This window comes from Aotus nancymaae, unplaced genomic scaffold, assembly GCF_030222135.1.
Source record: "Aotus nancymaae isolate 86718 unplaced genomic scaffold, 86718_ANA_hifiasm-v0.15.2.pri h1tg000072l, whole genome shotgun sequence".
In the NCBI taxonomy this organism is placed as follows: domain Eukaryota; kingdom Metazoa; phylum Chordata; class Mammalia; order Primates; family Aotidae; genus Aotus; species Aotus nancymaae.
The window spans coordinates 15,667,419-15,675,714 of NW_026988487.1; positions in this window are offsets into that span (position 1 = coordinate 15,667,419).

An 8,296-nucleotide genomic window follows, 5' to 3' on the forward strand; every position below is an offset into this window, starting at 1 on the left:
AAATATGGAAAGGGAGCAAATTAGAGTGAACTTTATAGTGCTGGGTTGGAATTGGAGATACTGGTGTGAGTTCATGATTTTCAAGATAGAGAAATAACTATTAAATGCAAATTATGTATACACACACTTCTGCCCAGTGACGGGGCTGGGGATCAGTGACTACTTAGTAGCCATGAGAATGCCTAATACTTAGATTGAGACTTCTAAATATGCTCTTGACTGAAAGGAACCAGGGCTTCCTGGAGATAAGGCTGATTTCAGAGCTGTGGCAGAGAAAGTACAAGCTAGTCCTGAAACATCTCACTCTGGAAAAAGTGTTCCAAGAATGATAGTGACATGTCAAAAGCACACAGAAACCAGCTTGAAGAGACTCTCTCACTGGCTAAATATGGGACAAATAGAGCATCAAAATAAATGGAGGCAGCTGCTGTGGTTCACACCTGTAGTCCCAGCACTTTGGGAGGATTGCTTGAACACAGGAGACCTGTCTGGGCAACATGGTGAAACCCAGTCTCTATACACAATACGAAAGTCAGCCAGGCATGGTGGTGCATGCCTGTGGTCCCAGATACTCAGGACACTGAGGCAGGAGAATCACTTGAGCCCAAGAGGTCGAGGCTGCAGTAAGCCGTGACTGCACCACTGTACTCCAGCCTGAGCAACACAATGAGATTCTGTCTCAAAAAAAAAAAAATAAAAAAAATAAAAAAATAAATGAATAGATTATCATCCATTGGATAAAACAGGCATCCATTAAAAAAAATAAAGCTTGATGAGGACAGGATATTTTCACAGTGTCAGAATAACTTCATCCCCCAAAATATTAATGACAGAAAAGGAATTTTACAGTGGAAAGGCTGGTAGACACCACCTTAACCAAGTGGTTGAAGTTAACATCACCAGCGAGGGGATAAATCAAAATCATGCTGCATCCGGTAGGAGGCAGGGAAAACAACACAGCACCATTCCAGTGATATTCCTGCCAAAAATACATAGCCTGGATTTAATCAGGAGTAATCGATCTTCAAACAAATCAAATGGAGGGACATTCTACAGAATAACTGGCCTATTCACTTCAAAGGCTTCAAGGTTGTGAAAGTCAAGGAAAGACTGGAAAACTGTTCCAGACTGAAGAAAACAAAGGAGATATGAAATTAAATGAAAATGATTTTGAACTAGATCTTTTTTCCTAAAGACCACTGAATGGGCTGGGCACAGTGGCTCACACCTGTAATCCCAGCACTTTGTGAGGCTGAGGCGGGTGGATCACGAGGTCAGGAGTTCAAGACCATCCTGGCTAACACGGTGAAACCCCATCTCTACTAAAAATACAAAAAAAAAAAATTAGGCGTGGTGGCACGTGCCTGCGGTCCCAGCTACTTGGGAGGCTGAGGCAGGAGAATCCCTTGAACCTGGGAGGCAGAGGTTGCAGTGAGTCGATATTGCTGTGAACATCCAGGCTGGGTGACAGAGCAAGACTCCGTCTCAAAAAAAAAAAAAAAAAAATCAATGGGGGTCTGAAGATCTGAAGTTGAGTCGATGAGTTGACAGTAATGTCGCAGTGTTACTTTCCTAACTATGATAGTTTTATTGTGGTTATGTAGGAGAATGTCTTCATTTGTCAGAAACGTCTCTCATTTTAATTTTGGTAATTAGAATCTGTACTTTAAGATATATTCTACTTTTTATTCAAGTCTGTTTATTCAGATCTCAGCATTAACTGTCCTCTCCATCATTTTACATGTTGAATTTTTTAGTTTATAAAAACCATGTCGCTGGGGGCAGTGGCTTATCCTTGTAATCCCAGTACTTTGGGAGGCCATAGTGGGCAGATTGCTTGAGCCCAGGATTTCGAGACCAGCCTGGGCAACATAGTAAAACTCGGTCTCTACCAAAAGTACAAAAAATTAGCCGGGCATCATAGTGCATGCCTGTAGTCCCAGCTACTCAGGAGGCTGAGGTGAGAGGATTACTTGAGCCCAGGAAGTCAAGGCTATAGTAAGCCAAGATCACGCCACTGCACTCCAGCCTGGGTGATGGGATTGACACCTTGTCTCAAAAAAATAAAAGTGTGTTAAAAAAAAAAAAAAAAAAATACGCCAGGCGCGGTGGCTCACGCCTGTAATCCCAGCACTTTGGGAGGCCGAGGCGGGTGGATCACGAGGTCAAGAGATCGAGACCATCCTGGTCAACATGGTGAAACCCCGTCTCTACTAAAAATGCAAAAAATCAGCTGGGCATGGTGGCGCGTGCCTGTAAGCCCAGCTACTCAGGAGGCTGAGGCAGGAGAATTACCTGAACCCAGGAGGCGGAGGTTGTGGTGAGCCGAGATCGCGCCATTGCACTCCAGCCTGGGTAACAAGAGTGAAACTCCGTCTCAAAAAAAAAAAAAAAAAAAAAAATACTGGTAATCATTTTGAGATCTTTAGTTATTATTTAGTGATATGTTCCAAAACTGGAGCTGAAACTCCAAAGAGAATCCTGTAATTGAAATATTACACTTGATGCTGAGTTGCCCCAACTCTCTATAAAGCACTGACAACATTAGAATTTAGTTTAAATAATAACAATATCCCTGGAAAAGCAGCAGCACCCAGAGTGACCACTAAGCATTAGTAATAATAAATGACATCTCATATCTGGATGAAACAGTTATCCTAACAAAGCTTAGGATCAGATTTGTGGCACGCCAACAGCACATGTGAAAATCATTCTGCTGTGACATTTAGCCTCATTTCTGGTCCCATTTTATTTTCCTGCCCTTGTTTTTCTTTCTTTTTTTCACTTGTCTTTGGCTTATGTTATCCTTTTAATACCTCTTTAAACAAGTCAATGTGAATCAATTTGAATCTAATACAAGGATTAGATTTAGTGTGGTGATGTTAACTGGAGAGTCTTCAACTGTAGGGCAGGGGGTCTGTTAGGAACCGGGATACGCAGCTCATTACCACCTGAACTTCACCTCCTGGCCAATCAGCGGCAGCATTAGATTCCCGCAGGACTGCGAACCCTGTCGTGAACTATGCATGCGAGGGAGCTAGGGTTTGTGCTTCTTATGAGAATCTAATGTCTGATGAACTGAGGTGGAACAGTTTCATCCTTAAACACCCCTCTGCTCCCCACCATCCGTGGAAAAATTATCTTCCATGAATCCGCTCCCTGGTGTCAAAAAGGCTGGGGACTGGATGTATCAGTAACAGGTTCTTCCCCTACGTTAACTATTCTTCCGTATCACACTCTAAAATGAGATAGAATATCCATGCAGTTTAGAAAAAATCCATTCTGCAGTTAAATACTCTTTGGATTTCTGAAGCTTCTATGGAGGCTAATTTGAAAGCTAAACATGTAAATAACCTTTGGGCTGGAAGTAGAAAATGTAGACATAAGGCCGGTCCTGGAACGTTCCAGGTGTATGAACTCGGGCAATAAATCAACCTCTTTGAGCCTCAGGCTCCTCATCCCACCCCTACCCCCACCTGGGAAAATACATCTGTCACCCAGACCTCTGGTGAGCCCATGAAATATATGGGGAAGCACATTATAAACTAAAGCTCTTCACAAATTACAAAGAATTATATTGACTTATTTAACTACTGAAATTTAATACATCTAAGTCAATGTAGTTTTTGTAAATGCTATGCAGTGATGTTTCGGGAGATGTTTAAACATTTTGACTATATGGTTAAGATTTTTATTTTAACCTTAAGGGTTTAGAATTTTGTGCTTTTTAATGATACAACAAATCTATCATAATATTAAGAGTTTTTTTTTGTTTGTTTGTTTTTTTGATAGGAGTCTTACTTTGTCACCCAGGCTGGAGTGTAGTGGTGCGAGCTTGGTTCACTGCAACTTCTGCCTCAAATGGGTTCAAATGATTTTCCTGCCTTAGACTCCCGAGTAGCTAGGACTACAGGCGCATGCCACCACACCTAGCTAATTTTTTTCTGTTTTTAGTAGAGACAAGGTTTCACCATGTTAGCCAGGATGGTCTCGATCTCCTGACCTCGTGATCCACCCGCCTTGGCCTCCCAAAGAGCTGGGATTACAGGCATGAGCCACTGCACCCGGCTGATATTAAGAGTTATTACAGTAACAGTTCACAGCATAAATCATTTATTAATATCTCACAATCTAACTTGAAATATTTATAAACACTGCATAAATGAATACAAGGGCATTGTATGAATTTTAGAGAGGGGATTCTTTTATACAAATAAATTTAGATTTAATTCTGCCAGATAAAATTAACTTTAGATATATTCAACACACAATCAAAAGTATTCTGAAAAGTTGCATATAAATCAAATCATAGTTTAAATGCTATTCACAAAATAACTGTAAAGTCTCCAATTTTATCTTTTAAAATATGCATTTTTCTTTTTTCTTTTTTTTTTTTTTTTTTTTTGAGACAGAGTCTTGCTCTGTCGCCAGGCACCAGGCTGGAGTGCACTGGCGCGATCTCGGCTCACTGCAACCTCTGCCTCCCGGATTCAAGCAATTCTCCTGCCTCAGCCTCCCAAACAGCTGGGACTACAGGCGCACGCCACCACATCCCAGCTAATTTTTGTATTTTTAGTAGAGACGGGGTTTCACCATGTTGGCCAGGAGGGTCTCGATCTCTTGACCTTGTGATCCGCCCGCCTCGGCCTCCCAAAGTGCTGGGATTACAGGCATGAGCCACCGCGCCCGGCCTCATATATCATTTTCTTAAGATAAAGTACGCCTTTAATTTTAGAATGTAAATAAGAGTAATCTTTCAAAATACCTTTTTAAAAATTAGTAAATGCTCGTCTTTATGATATTTAAGCAAAAAAATGGGATATCCTTCCTCACCAAATATTTTTGTTTGGATTGTCAGTGTTTAAAAATTGCTAGACACAACTCTTATCTACTGTAATTGGAGTCTTCAATTACAGAATTGAAGGGCTGATATCATCTATTCTTTCCCCCAAATGGCAAAGCTCTTCTTAGTTCAGTAGACGTTCAAACTTATTCTGATGAGGTCCTTCAATGCACACTGTCTCCGAATCAGAGTTGGCCAGTGAAGAAAGTTTATTTTGGTAGCTTTAAAAAAATACTTGCATTGGTGGTAGAGCAGCTTGGCATGGATTCTGTGAGGTGTTGGTAAGAGAAATACCACCTGACGTTCCAACTGAAATATATCGTAAATCATTTTTAACAAAAGAGCTCTTTTGTTGCAAAGGTGACTATTTTTGAAACACCTAATATAGAAACAATACTGAATTGATTTCAACTATATGAAACAAAAAGACAGACATATTTAATATTCCATCCTAAAATATTTATCTTTTCTATTGTGGTATTAAACCAATTGAGAGGGGGTTTTTTGTTTGTTTGTTTTTGCCATGGAGTCTTGCTCTGTCCCAGGCTAGAGTGCAATGGCACAATCTCAGCTCACTGCAATCTCTGTCTCCCGGGTTCAAGTGATTATCCCACCTTAGTCTCCTGAGTAGCTGGGATTACAGGAGCATGCCACCATGGCCAGCTAATTTATATATTTTTAGTAGAGACAGGGTTTTACTATGTTGGCCAGGCTGGTCTCCAACTCCTGAACTCAAGTGATCCAGCCAAGTACTTGGCTCCCAAAGTACTGGGATTACAGGTGTGAGCCATCGTGCCCGGTGGAGAGGGTGTTATTTCATTCTAGCAGAGAAAATAAATCTCACATTCACTTTTCTTTAGAGCTCCCAAGAATAGAGAAATTAGCTTGGTCCCCAGGTTTGTCCCTGCTTCTAATGGCATTATCTGACCTTAAAAATATTACTCTATTGGGCCAGGTGTGGAGGCGCACGTCTGTAATCCCAGCACTTTGGGAGGCCGAGGCAGGTGGATCACGAGGTCAAGAGATTGAGACCATCCTGGCCAACATTGTCCAACCCTGTCTCTACTAAAAATACAAAAATTAGCTGGGCATGGTGGCACGTGCCTGTAGTCCCAGTTACTTGGGAGGCTAAGACAGGAGAATCACTTCAATCTGGGAGGTGGAGGTTGCAGTGAGCGAGATGGCGCCAGTGCACTCCAGCCTGGTGACAGAGTGAGACTGCGTCTCAAAAGAAAAAAATTATATTATCATTAAAATTTAGAGATAGTTAAGCAATGAGGGGGATAAGGGCAATAGTACAGAAAATAGAAAAAGAACACTTAAAAGCTTTAGAATATTCTTTCCATGGAACCATGGAACCATGGAACTAAACAACAATTTTTTTTTTTTTTTGAGATGGAGTTTCACTCTTGTCATTCAGGCTGAAATGCAATGGAGTGATCTCAGCTCACTGCAACCTCCGCCTCCAGATTCAAGCGATTCTCCTGCCTCAGCCTCCTGAGTAGTTGGAATTACTGGTGCCTACCATGGCACCCAGCTAATTTTTTGTATTTTTAGTAGAGATGGGGTTTCACCATGTTGGTCAAGCTGGTCTCAAACTCCTGACCTCAGGTGATCTGCCCACCTTGGCCTCCCAAATTGCTGGTATTTCAGGCATGAGCAACAGTGTCTGGCAACCAATTTTAATATCATTGACTCATTTCCATTTTGAAAAAATTCAGAAACCAGAATATTTCAAGTGGACCATAAAAGCTTTCTGCAGTATGGGGATATTCCCTGTCTTAACCTTCCTGTTTCCATATTTGGATTTATTTTATTCTTTAACATGCTTCATGAGCAAACATGTTCTAAGCTCATCTTCCTAGTGAGAACCCTTTGTATAACTCAGCTCAAATTTTAAAAGATGTGAACTCCATGACTACTTTGAAATATGTAACTTCTTCCCACTCAGCATAGGACCAGTTTGCTTTTATTACATTACTTATGTAGTGTAATGACAGGCAGTGGCATAGTCTTTCCAGGGGAATCTACTGCTTCTCTTCCCTACCTTTCCCTGACAAAACATTAAAAAAAAGTGGAGGTGGGGTAAGAAATGGCTTGCCACTGTGTTCAATGAAGACCACCATCCTGAACAATTCTGATATCTTATGTACCAGGTGTTGATTTATGAGTAAAGGAACATGCTAAGGAAAGAATTCGGCTTGGGTTGTACCATTGATGGCTAAGCAATAGCTAGCATATGTGTAAGAACAGCACAGTCAAACCACTGCGTTCCACAGCATTAAGCTTTGTTTTGACAGTGAATTCCAAATCAATTACACAACAGATAAAACCTATCAGGTCAGTCTTTCCTACTTAGCAGAAAGAATACGATTTTAATTCCAGGAGAATATTCTCTCTTTTAAGGGAGGAGGGGTGAGTTAAATGGAAATTCATAGTTAATTTTAGTTTTGAGATTGGTAGCAACAAATTAACAATCTTAGCAAAAAGAGGATGGTGAGGAAGTGACATCTCGAAGAACAACTTTCTGCCTTATTTTGTGATTTCATTATTTGATTTGATTTTCCCTATTTGATTTAAGAGCTATTGCATTGACTTTGGATTTGTTAGGGTCTTTGCATCCATTTCCAGATGAGGCAGCCAGAGCAGTGAATTTAGGTTACAGGTTATATACATTCTAGCCAACAAATAGAATAAGTTTAAAACAATTTGTAAGTTTACAGTTGGGAGAAATCTTTGGATTTCATTGCATACCAGTATAGGGAACAACTAATCATTGAATTGCTTCCATGGCTTTGTCTTGTATCTTGCCCATTTCTTGGGTATTCCTTTTTTTTTTAGATGGAGTCTCGCTCTGTCACCCAGGCTGGAGTGCAGTGGCGCTATCTCGGCTCACTGCAACCTCCTGCATTCAAGCGATTCTCCTGCATCAGCCTCCCCAGTAGCTGGGATTACGGGTAATTTTTGTATTTTTAGTAAAGATGGGGTTTTGTCCTGATGGTCTTCAATTCCTGACTTCAGGTGATCCGCTGCCTCGGCCTCCCAAAGTGCTGGGGTTACAGGTGTGAGCCACTACACCTGGGCTCTTAGGTATTTCTTACAAGATGAAAGATAAAATTACAAGAAAAAAAAATTAACTTCAGTCCTTATATAATGTTACAATTCTATTTTTAGTTTTTGCTTTTCTGTAAATTCTATATATAGATGTAAAAAGGTCTTTAAAATATTATTTTTAAATCCAACTACCTACCCCTAAATTTTCTTTTAAAAAATCCCCATAGTAGTATTGATACATAGGAGTCAGATAAATGCAAACTACGCAGAACAGACAGATATTTGGGATTTTCTTTTTTTAGTTTAATAAAGTTTGAAAACTTTCAAAGCTCCTGTACAATTCCCTTAATACCAAACTTGGCAAAACTCTAATTCTGTTTAAAAAGGTGTTTTGTTTTG